Genomic DNA, 13,352 nt, shown 5'->3' on the forward strand with positions numbered 1-13,352 from the left:
ATATTTTCCGATTTGTAGGAATTCAAGCTTTTCTTAAAAATGAAGCTCCAAGGAGTTAATTGTGGCAAAAAATTATCATTTTAATTTGAATTCCCAATTAACTATATTAGCATAATACTTTTTTTTTTTTTTTTACGAAAGAATGAAATTACTCATAGCTTTGTACATGCAAATCACATTTGAAAAACATGGTCAGTACATTAGCTTGTATGCATTTGATTTACATTTTGCATAGACATTGAGAATGAAACTAATTTACAAAGAGAAGTTGCACAAACTGCCCATATATACAACATATTTCAATGTAAATGCAATGCCTAAGACAATTGGACATCAAGACCAATTCATGTGATGGCAACTTGTAATGCAAAAAATAAATTAGGGCATCAATTAATGATATAGAAAATAGACTTATTTTCATAGTTTCCATGCTTGGCTATGCCTAATTGAAGTATCAATTGACAATTTTATCAACCAAAATCTCCACTAATAGCCAAGAAACCTATTGCCTACCCCTCTGATAAAACAGTTCGTGTTGTTATCAACTTATCATCAACCTTTGAAAAATTGAGAGAAGTTATTCTCCACCATCAAAGAGACATAATGCAAGATGAAGTACCATTCTAGAGAAAAATAACTCTACATTACATCCTCTTTCCTTAACAATGCAAGATAAAGTATCCAAAGCAAATGCTATGTTTACAAAAGGGCATTTCTCCCCCAAAAAATCAAACATTCGTTAGCCAGAACTGATATTGCTACACTCGGCTTTATTACATGGGAACTTTGAATCACTTTATGCACTGTATACAAATTAAGACAAAATGATGGAAGGATGCATTAATATTTCTAATCTCAGCTACCCATTAGCACCTTTGATTTTTAACCAACAAAGGACTTCTTGAAGTGAATATAGAAGCAAGAAGATTAAAGGCATAATATTCATTACTGCAATGAAAACTTAGTAATCGTTATACAATCATAATTCATGTAATTAGGGTTGTCACAAAGGCTAAGTTTTGAAAGAACAAAGTAATAGGACTCCCAGTTAGTTCTCCTCAGATATTTCAACAGCTTCATCCTTTGATGCACCTTTGCTTGCAATCCTCGACGAAAATGCTTATCCTAGAACAAAATAATAACGTAATTGTTAGCTACCAAACAATTCACATCAAGTGAAAACATTATGTCATTTCTTTACAGTCACTGCCCTAGACATAAAATTTTCATACACGAAAGCTAAAGAATCAGACATAATGCTAAGGTATAGACCACACACACACACCAAACTGCTACCCTAGACATAAATTTTCATACAAGAATTGAAGTTTGTGTACACTAAACAAACAACATAAGAACTTTGTGGAAAATTACTGGATGAATTAGTGGCACAAGTTTTGGCTATCATCTAAAAGGCATTAATGCCAGGCAACATTCCTTCTTGCTGCCACATAAAACCCAAATCCTAACTTTTTTTTGCCACATAAGACCATATTATTCCTTTAGCAACTCGTTATTCACACAAATTAAATACATAAGTAAAAGACACCAAATCTAAAACTGTATGTTTATTTGACTGATCGATAGATTAATTCATACAAAAGAGAGAAATTTAGATCTCTCCTCTGTTAGATCAACGGCACAATCTTCTACTTTCAGATACGAAACAAAGTTAAATGAAATTCTAATTTCTGTTACACTCCAGTTTGGTAATAATACCTTTTACCATCAACCCCAACAAAAGAAACAATAGAAATCCCAGAACTATCTTTATGCAAAGTACATACTCACCTAAAAAACCGATTTCATGAAACAAAAGGGCCCAAAAATGTCCATCACATAATGCTTTTACTTAGACATTTATCAAAGGTAATAAAGTCGGAGTGACTAAGCATGATCAAGCATCAACTATGTAACAATAACTATCCCACCAGTTTTAGAAACACATTTCAAATAAAGATCCTTTAAAAGAAATAATAAAGAGAAAATAACGAATATGACAATGACTACAAGTTTAGCGTTCGAATATGTAGATGTTCTTATCTCCCTGCCTCCCCTTCTTTCTCTTATCTCCCATGTATCACAAAGGTTAGGAAATCTTTTTATACTTGCTTACAATACTAAAATTTATAAAAGTCTTTGTAAAAACCACTCTCCTAAAGGTAGAGGAATCCCTTCATGCACCACCACTCGGGAGAGATTTTAATTGTACACATTGGGGGGGGGGGGGGGAAAGGAGGTTGAGCAGGCATGAGGCACAACTTGGAGCTTATAAAATAGAGAAATAATGTTATAATGTAGCATGACATAAATAAATATTTCTCTAAAACTCACCAATTGGCTCTAGTTGCAAGTTTTCTTGGCCATTCTCATTTGCTAATGCTGGAGAAAAAGCCTCCTAAAAAGCCTTGAATTGCTATCAATTGTTGAGGTTGACTTCTTGGCTGTCCATGCACAACTGTACCAAATAAGCCCCAATATCATGGAGATTCTCATGTAGATAAGCAACCATGAGTGTTGAACCACCAAGAAAGCATAGCATAGTGCCTGACATATATCTGATAGGAAACCTACTATACCTTTGGTATGCACCTCTGCTACTGATAAAAATCCCTGGACACAGATTACATTATTCAAATAGGTGCACAGAGCAAGAAATAACTCGTATATACTACAGGAAAACTCAAGGCATGCTGAATAAATGTCTCCCGATTTTATGGCTCTTAGGTTGGGCTTAAGGTGCAAAAGTCGAACATAAACAAATATTATCTCACTTTATAGTGTACTGCATCATAATTCACAATATAATCAATACCCAAAATCCGTAATAAGATATTCCTTCATTACACAAACCAAGGTCACATAAGCAAACAAGAATAGGTTATATCAGTAGCAAATTAAATTAACAGACATTAAAAAAAATAAAAATAAATAATAGTTTCACAATCAGAACAAACATTAAGTGGTCACAAGTCCAAGATTGGTTAGAACTGATATTTGAGCAGAATATTCATACGAAAAATCACATATTCAATCAATTAATGTTTAAAAATAGTGGCTCATGTTTTCTCGTCTTAAATATGTACTTTAAAATCAAGAAATGATTTTGGTGTTTAAACTCACATCGTACGATATTATCCTTTGATATGATGAGTAGAGATTACATTTTTAATGAGAATATTGTATTACATAAACACCCGTCTATAGCTTCTTGATATAATGTTTACGCTAGATCCTTGGTTAACTTAAGCCATGTTCACCTTAAAGTTTCATGTATAACATTATGTATCTATAAATTCAAGAAACAATTCCCATGCAAAATTTTGTTACACAAACATGTCTACTATATCAAAGTCAAAAAAGCGATGAAAACGAATCTAATCCCAAACACATAGCTTACTCTCTCAACATGGCACCAAAGTATTTCCTATCAATCGAATATAATGAACCCAAACTTCCCGAAATACTGTCAAAACGCAAGTTAAAAGCCAGGTTAGGCACTTGAATGCAGTCGAATAATTCGGAAGACAAAATTAAAAAAAAAGAAAAAAATTTAAAAAAAAAAAAAAAAAGGGTGAAGAAATCATACACTGCAACTGTCCCATATTAACTTTTATAAATATAAAGATAAGATGTGAAGTTGGCTTCTTACAAATACGATAGCATGCATTAAAAGACAATGTCAATATATTTCTCATTGTGTTCCATTACAGAATAAAACTACAACATTAACTTAATCCCCTTAAGAAGTTCAGATATGAACAATAACCCAATCCACTTAAATAATCACTCTCATTGATTAATAAAAAAACAAAAAACCCAACAATTGAAATTAATCAAATAATTTCAAAATTCCAACCCTTTAAAACTCTTCAATCTTTACCTAACAGTTCCATAAATTTAATCTGAATGCATTTCTTAAAAGCTATTCAAAAATCTCTAGGCACTTTCAGAATATCAAAACTGAAATGTCTAGGCATGTTCAAAATATCAAAACTGAAATATCTAGGCATATTCAAGCTATCAAAACTGAAATATCTAGGGATTTTCAGAATATCAAAACTGAAATATCTAGGCATTTTCAGAATAACAAAAACCTTTTTTTTAGAGACTTAAAGGTCAAGTATTCAGTTCAAAAATACGGAGTTCCTCCTAATTTTGAAATCTAACATAACATGCATCAAATAGAAACTGTCATAATTTGAAAAGGTAGTTATGATACTTCTTACATCCATTTGGGAGAGCTAACAAACCATAATAATCTTTTATCAATCTTCCGATAATCTTTTATCAATATTCAGATAATCCTACCAACAACAACTAATTTAATTAACAAAAACCTAACAAGGGCCGGAATATAAAAAGAGCATCATAAACCTCATGACTAAACACTGAGCTGACAAGACTTACTGTAGGGAATTTTTCAAACTCAACTTTGAGCCCCAGTGTGATCATGCTTTTAGGCATGGTGGCGTCCAAAAGGAAGGAAGCTAGCAATAAAAGAGTCGCCAACAAGTTTTAGGAACTTGTAAGTCGTTCACGGGTGTGAAGGTTACACCCCATTTACGATCATGGAGATCGCTAACTCCATAGTGGTCCGGAACCATGACTGGATATTCGGGGATGATGGTACGAATCCAACCTAAAAAAGATTGAACCCGCCCTAAATCGGCCTCTACTTAATTCTTATGATATTCATGTGCGCTTTCAGATCAACATACATACAATAAATTAATCCTAAACATATTTAATCTACGTTGGTTGATTAATCCACAAATAAATCTATTATTGGCGATCACTTGAATTAAAATCATATTAGCCTAAATCAAATTATTAATTATCTTATTAGGCGTGATTTCAAGTACAAATTCCCTTTAAAACCTGCATAAAGGGCGTGATCAAGCAATAACAATCAATCATGAATAATCAAGCAATGTATAATTGACACAACAATCATAATCATAATTAAATATCAATAGTAAGATCCCAGGCATGATATTAAAAGAATTAATAACAAACCCTAGCATGTCACTAATAAAAATCATAATCAAAGTATTAGCCTTAACATGATATTAGAAACATTAGTTAACACCCTAAACATGATACTAGGAATCATAATCAACATCCTAACATGATACTAGGAATTAAAATAATATTCTAAGCATGATTTCTATGTCAAAAGAATAATCAAGTAATCGAATTACTCACTTTGATGCCTCGTACTTCTTTCTATCAAAACAATACACACATTAGTAAACTTCAAGAAAGATTAAATCAAAAAAGAATTGAAATATAGATTTGGGACCAAACCCTCAGAACTATCAACCTTTCACATCGAGATCGAAGGCAACTTCAAGATTGGCTAGGAGTATTCAAAGCTCGTGAAGGATGTATTGTGTTTGGTTAGGAAAAATATCAAGGATGTGTTTGGGAGGTGTTGGGATGTGTTTAGGCTAAGCTAAGAAAAGAATCAATAGAGAGAGAGAGAGAGATAGAAAGTATTAGAGAGGGGATTAGATGATGATGGTTGGTAATCAAGCTTTTTGATGATTGAAAACGGGGTGAAACGACCTCTATTTATAAAAAAAATAGGGTCGAAGGATCAGAAAAGAGTCAGAATTCGAATTGGAGTAAAACTCTCTTTATCGCGACGCGATAGTTTTGTCACGACGCGATAAGAAAAAAGATGGTCGAAGGATCACAACAGGCTCATATGCCTTTAACTCTTTTCCAGTTATGGAGTTGTGTCTAATGCACCCACATTTTGAACATTTGACTGTCTTAGATCTCTTTCCTGGTTGTTCCTCCCCTTCCTCTTTTTTCTGTTCCTGATAAATCTTTTCCCTTGCTTAAGTGCCTACAACAATACCTCTTGTCTGCTTTAGGCCATAGTTATGTCAAAGCTAAGTCATCACCCTAAGTCAATGAAACATTTTAAGTACATATAAGTTAAATAAAACCATACATACATAACAAGACAGGTTAAGATTTTACCTTTTCCCTGTCACTTATGATAGTCTAATTCTTCCTAGAAGACTCCTTCACAATATTCAACAGATGCCAGAAGAAAAAGGACCAGCTTTCCTTATCTTCTTGGCCTACTATGGCATATGCAATGGGAAATATTTCATTATTTCCATCCAACCTAACAGTTGTAAGCAAAATACCACCATAGTTTCCTTTAAGGTGTGTACCATCCACACCAATCAAAGGTCTGCATCCCCTAAGAAACCCTTTCCATTGTCCAGTGAAAGAGATGAATATGCTTCTAAAAAGAAGATGTATGTCAATGCACTCTGTCTGTGTTCAAGCAACAAAAGCTTTAGACTCTAGGTTAGTAGCTTTGACAACTTTAGCATACATTGACAACTTTGAGTATGACTCATCATGCCCCTCAAACAATACATTGATCACATAATTCTTCAACCTGTACATAGTTGCTTGCTTCATGTAAACTCCAAACCTCAGAAATAACAGCTCATTAAGTGCTTTCCTAGGAATGCTTGGGTTAGCTCTAAGCCTCTAATGTCCTCCATCAATTTATTAGCAGCCCATTTAACATTACAAATGGGATTATAAGTCTCCAACCCCCTACATGTATGAACATTTGGCCATATCTTCTTAATAGCCCATGTCCTACCATCTAGCATGCAACCTCCAATCACATGCTTCAGAGTAACATATCACAATATGTCTTCTGTTGTCTACAGCCTCAACATTGATGGCAAACCCTTCTTCATCAGCAAAGTCCTTCATAGTGTCTTTCAAGTGAACCTTGTTAGTAAAAATCATCCAAGGTCTTAGCTCTATCCTTCCAAAGTCCCTTTCTTTATAGATCTCTCCATTTTGTACAAATTAATAAAGTAGTCATCATCATTATTATCATCTATGAAACCATACTATTTCTCAGGTTTCTAATTATCTTTCACTTTAGGAACTCGCTTAAGTCCCTCTAGTTCATCTGTAGGTACTGGCCTGGTCCACTTGGTTTAAACTCACCATTAGAATCTGACCCATCAGTATCCCTAGTTGCAACAAAATCTACATCACTACTCTCATCTGAACCTTCCCCATTAGAATCAAATGATACTTTCCTTCTCACACTAGATCTTGCCTCTCTAGTCCTAACACTTTCAGAGACTGTAATCTGCAGCTGAACTTCAGTCACTGGAATAATAGGCAACTTTCTAAACCTTTCCTAATAGTTGTGCTTCTAGGGATTCTTCTATTAAAGACAGAGGAATGTGATGGCTTCTTAGCTTCTGTAGCTGCCTCACATGTGTTTACTTGAGTGTTTTCAAGGGGGGAAATATAGAACTCCTTCTTAGAGGTAACGTTTTAAATGCAGTGTTTGGTGAGATAGGTGAGGGGGCCGCACGGGGTAATTTCTCTCTTACTCTAACTGGTTGTGGACGTTTGTTTGGATTGGATTTGGAATTGGTACCCTTGCTAGACTGCCCCTTTTTCCCTTTTGAAATATTCTCTAAACTCTTCTCAAATTCTTTCCTACCCTTATTGTACTCCTTATCTATTTGCTTGCTACTCCTCTCATTATACTCTTGTTTTATATCTATCCAAGTGTCATCATTGCCAATGAAAGCATCATCATCAGCTAAAGGGATGTCATCAAGTGAGTGGGTATCAGGATTACTGTTCCTCCTAGGTATGAGTTTATAAATGATGCTTGTGGTGGTTGATTTGGGTCAGCATGTGCGGTACGTGGTGGTTGATCTGATTTGGTCAGGTGGTGGTTGATTTGGTCAGCATGTACTGCAGGTGGTGGTTGATTTGGGTCAACATGTACTATAAGTGGTGGTTGATTTGGGTCAGCATGTACCACAAGTGGTGGTTGATTTGGGTCAGCATGTACTACAGGTGGTGGTTTATTTGGGTCAGCATGATCAGTAGGTGGTGGTAGTGGAGGTTGATTTGCAAGTGGTGGTGGTGGTAGGGGTGGAGGAGGAGGAGGTGGGTGATCACTTGCAGCAGCTTGTTTCATCCTATACTCAAATACTAAGTCATTGATAAAATCTGGTTCCTTAGCAGTGCTAACCAAGATGCATATTATGGGGTCCTTAGGGAAAGTTCGAAACAACCTAATTAAGCCACCATCATCTTTAATAGTCCAATGTTTCTTTCTATAAGCATAATGAAAGTTTGGGTTCAAGATATCTACTAGAGGATCCATTCTATGTAATCGATCTTCAAATTCAATACACAAATCCATCATGTTACACATATCAACATCTACTTCAATGTCAACATCATGACCCTTGTACTAAAATCTCAACACTTTTCTATCACTCATTCTGCAAAATAAGAAAGAAAAAAAAACAACCTAAAATCTTACAACATGCACCAATATTCATCCAAAATTAACACCATGTAGTTAACTAAAATAACTAACACCCACAATACCTCCACCAGTCAAGCATTGTATAATTCCAACAAATACTCATCACATGTTAATTAATCCTACCAAAATTCAATCAAATCACATAATTCTACCAAAATTAAACCAAATCACATAATTCATGCTCATAATTACACTAAACATTGCAAAATAAGCACACTATAACTTCACCACTTGAACATAATTCACATAATCATGAAATTCATATAATTTCGCAAGTATATACAACAATCATTCAACATATATGCTCATCAAAACAGAATGATACAACTTTTTGCAATAACTCAACAATGGAAGTTATAAATACCTTTTGATTCACACGATTGCCCTTTTTTGCACTCGCAATTGTGGAATTTAATTTTCAGAAAAAACCCTAGCTTTCTTCTTCTTCAATTCAAACGCAAGAAAGAGATGAATGGATGCAGAAGAGGGAAGTCTAATCATCATACATGGAAGGGGTGGGGGTTAATTATGGCAAGCTAAGGAAAATAGTGGTTTAAAAAAAGGACATTGTAATTTTTTCCATGTTTTATTAATAACCTAAACCCATAAGATTAGAACGTTATTAACCTTTGGTTAACAGACTAACCACGCCAGTTAAGAAGCCTAAAACCTTGGGTGTACCGCTGATAATAAAAAAAAAAGAAAAAAAAAAAAGTAATGGTACCAACAAGAAAAGTCAGAACCTGGGGTGTACCAATGATAATTTCCCACTATTATTTGATCATGACATTCATGTATAATATTATAAATTTAATCATACAATAACTTGGATATCTTGGTATTGCCCGAGCCGATTATCCTTCCTAAACATTATTTCATTTTTTTTTTAAGAAACTAGTGCAAAATTTTGCAATTGTGTGGGAAGAGCTATTGACACGAAAAGAGACACAGAGAGCAGGTAGGATGTAATTGGAAAAATCAACCAACTGCACTATGAAGCAATGCTTTAAGGGTTATCCGTTTTTAGTATTACTAGGTTAGCCCCGTGAGATGCACGGTTTTAACATAAAAAATGAATTATACATTAAAAGAAAAATGTTTTTTTTAAAAAGGCTAAGAATTGAGTAAATGGAGCTGATTTGAAGTATAGAGTAAAATTTAAGGAGATGAAAGAATGAAAATCTTTGTTCTCTAAGGGAACATGAAACGATAGTGGGAAATATGGGAATAGGAGGTTATTTATTATTGTAATACTCAAAATTGTTTCAATTTCTTAGGATAAGATGATAAGTGGTATTCGTACTATAGAAGCTTTATAATTTTCAAAGCAATGATAATAGGGTAGCTAAAAAAAAAAAAGAAATCATCCTTGCATTTAGGCGGGAAAAAAATTAATAAGAGAATGACACATAGATAGTGATGACATCAACGGTTGTTACTTAAGTAATATTATAACTAGATTAGGCTCGTGCGATGCACAGGTTAAAAAAATTATTGGAATGAAATAACTTATTTCTGTTATTTATTTTTCCGGACATACTTATAAATTAGATCATAAAAACATATCTATCATCATAAATTACATAAGTAACAAAATATAAAAATGAAAGCTGACCAATATGATCTAATCAAACCATATGCATACGAATTTATACGTCATCTAAGAGTTCGAAATACAAATTAAAATTACTTGTAATTAGAATAAATAGAAGCACCTTGAAAATACAAAACAATGAAAACATTTACCAACAACATTAGTTCATTTTTGTATAAAAAACATCCATATTATTAGTACATGACTTCATAATTAAGTTGTTTGCACAATCCTTAGTAAAAAAACACACACACACATACACAAAATAACATTAAAACCTTAAAAAGATAAAAATAATAATTAAAAAAAATATATATTCGTAGTTACCAAAAAATAATTATTATTTATTTATTTATTGACACGGTCAAAAGATTGAAATGAAAATAATTAAAAATAAAAAATAACCAAAAATATATATGACATCATAAGTGCATTAGGCGGGAAATTTTTTTATGAGAAAGCGACACGTATACAGTTTGGGAAGATGATGATGTCAGCCATTTCCTGTTTTAGTAATAGTTAATAGATTATAATTTTCAATGCAATGTTAAATAGGGTAGCCTAAAAAAAAATGAAATCATCCTTGCATTTAGTCGGGAAAAAAATTAATTAGAGAGTGACACATAGACAATGACGACATCAACGGTTGTTGCTTGAGTAATATTTATTATAGATGGGCCATTTTTTCTTTCCTCTCTCCGTTTTCAAATAATTGACGCATTTGGGTTTTTTTTGCTATTTATAAACTAACTTTGACCATCGTTTTTAAGTAACTTATAAAAAACAAATTTTATCATGAAATATATTGTTAAATAGGTATTAATATAAAGTTTCATGTTATCTATCTTTATAAATTGTTTTACTACTAATGCATTGACATGTGTATCACCCTTAATTATGTCAATTATTCAGAAACGGATAAAATATTTTAGAAACGGAGGGAGTACTTCATAAATGTAAATAATAGATACTTTATAGAGTCATGTACCACTGAATATGCTTAGATCATATGTTTCCAGTTTAATTCATGAAAAACTTAAAACCTTTATTAATTATTAATAATCCTCTAATGATAGTATGATATCATTGCACATTTGCACTCTTTACTTCGTTGCATTACTAGCATATAGCCATAGTAGATTAATAGTACAGCAAAATGTTGAAAGTCTTTAATTTAAGCCCACATTATTGGGCCTCAAGCATGTATGACACAAGGCCCTCTAAAAGCCAATGATCTAAGCCAATGTACAATTATAAATTTGCGCAAATTCAGTGCGTAGCTAAGCTAGCTGCACCACTATACCCGTATATGAACATATAGTAATTAAAAAATGAACATACGTTTTTTTTTTTCTTCTTTATATCTTAACTCTCTACCTTCTTCTTTCATACCTCTATAAATCTTCTCTCTCCTCTGTTTACTTCTCAATATGAAATTTTCTCTCTCCTCTTTTTATTTTTATTTTTATTTTTATTTTTTTTACCTTTACATACAAGTTAATTTTCTTTCTTACCTTACTTTCCTTCAATCTTTATACTTCTTTGTCCTTCTAATTCGAATATTCTCCAATTCGTCACCATTGTAGCATTTTCCATCATCATCATCATCATCTTCGTCATGATCATGAAACTTGAGGTAATTTTGAGTTTTTATTTATTTATTTATTTATTTATTTTTTATTATAAATATGTGAATGTTGTAAAACTGTTGATTTTTATCAATTTTGCATTTGTGATTCCTAATCTATTATGTTATAGATCGATAATTATTGTCACTATAATGAACCAAGATTATATTTAAGGTGGATATTCAAATTTTTAGAGTTAAAATAATTACAATCAAATTTGTGTTCTGTAAATTAAAAAAATATGAACATGCAATACTTTAAAATTGAACATTTTGTACAAAATGAACATTTAGTACACTAAAAATGAACATTAGTATACAAAAAATGAAGATAAATTAATGATACATTTTATCTTTATTTTTTGTTAATTATTATATACAATGAATTTGAACCTATATGAATATATAAAAAACATGTTCATTTTTAATATACTAACATTCATAATTTTTTTAAACGTGTTAATTTGTTTACGTGTACTAAGTGTTCATTTTATATAATGTATTCACATATTATTATGAAATCTTTATATTATTAGGTATGGTTTAGCTATTCTATGAATGTATGATAAATGTTCATTTTTACTATACTAAATATTCATTTTTTAGTACTAAATATTCATTTTTTTATGTGTTCATTTTCTTTATTACTAAATGATCATTTTAATTTTTACGTGTTCAAATTTTTTATTTTTTTTATTTTTTTTTACTAAATGTTCATTTTTAAGGTCGTGGTCCATCAATTTTATGATTATATGAGAATCATGTTCACTTTAAATATACTAAATAATCATTTTTTTTAACAAGTTCACTTTTTAATACTAAATGTTCATTTTTTTTACGTGTTCATTTTTTTTATTATTGAATGTTTTTTTTTTTCGTGTTCCTATTTTTTTTACTACATGTTCATATTATAGGGCATGATACAACTATCCTAGCTGCACCAGGGTGCATGTAAGACTTGTTGATAAATTTGTAATTGTAAGAGGGTGTGAAATTACTCTAAAATGATTAAAAGCAACATTAATTTATAGTCCCTTGTTTTCTTAATATCCCAGTAGTAAATATTCTCTTGACAAAAAAAAAAAAAAACTCTAAAAAACTAATTCATAATGTAAAAAGACAATCATATTACCCTTTAAAAGATTTACCTCATAAAAATCACTCAATAATTCTTGATTAAGACAGACTTTTATTAAGTTATTGTAAGATGTGTTAAAATTATCCTAAAAGTATTCAAAGTTACCCTTATATGTTACAAAAGTTACCGTTTTCCTAACATAATTTTTACCTTTACTTTGTTGTGGGGTTGTCATGGATTGGTCGGCCATATGGAAAAGGGAAGTCAATGGACATTTAATATGTTAGATTAATCATATTTGCCTTTATAGCATGTATCCATTCGAAGTTACATATTAAAATACAATCAAACTCATTACAACTCAAAAATTACCCTTAAAGAGATTAAATTTACCGTATAAACTGTTAAAGTTACCCTTAAATTGACTGTTTTACAATAAAGTTAACGTAAGTCGGCCTTATACAAGACTTATTGAAAATCACTTCTTTGCAAAAATCTATATGGCTTAAAAGGTCAAAATTAAGGATAAACTATATTATACGGAAAGTCCACTTTTTTTTTTATTTTTATTTAATTACCCATTAAATTTTTTATTTTAAAATACCACCAAAAGACAAAATAATTAAATGATAAGCGCAAGTTGAACTCAAACTCACAAAGTAAAATGTCAATAAATTGGGTCATTCACAAATCACAA

The 13,352-nt window shown here is 31.7% G+C and overlaps 1 long non-coding RNA gene across 1 annotated transcript; it reads right to left on the bottom strand.

The window, feature by feature from the left end:
- Positions 1–929: 929 nt before the first annotated feature.
- On the bottom strand, positions 930–9,285 carry LOC110707235. Its single transcript, XR_002508449.1, has 5 exons — positions 8,721–9,285; positions 5,327–5,857; positions 5,209–5,229; positions 2,335–2,613; positions 930–1,125 (listed from the first exon to the last, which is right to left on the bottom strand). It is a non-coding gene; the product is annotated as an uncharacterized LOC110707235 (long non-coding RNA).
- Between the last annotated feature and the right edge of the window lie 4,067 nt (positions 9,286–13,352).

Source organism: Chenopodium quinoa, unplaced genomic scaffold, assembly GCF_001683475.1.
Source record: "Chenopodium quinoa cultivar QQ74 unplaced genomic scaffold, ASM168347v1, whole genome shotgun sequence".
In the NCBI taxonomy this organism is placed as follows: domain Eukaryota; kingdom Viridiplantae; phylum Streptophyta; class Magnoliopsida; order Caryophyllales; family Amaranthaceae; genus Chenopodium; species Chenopodium quinoa.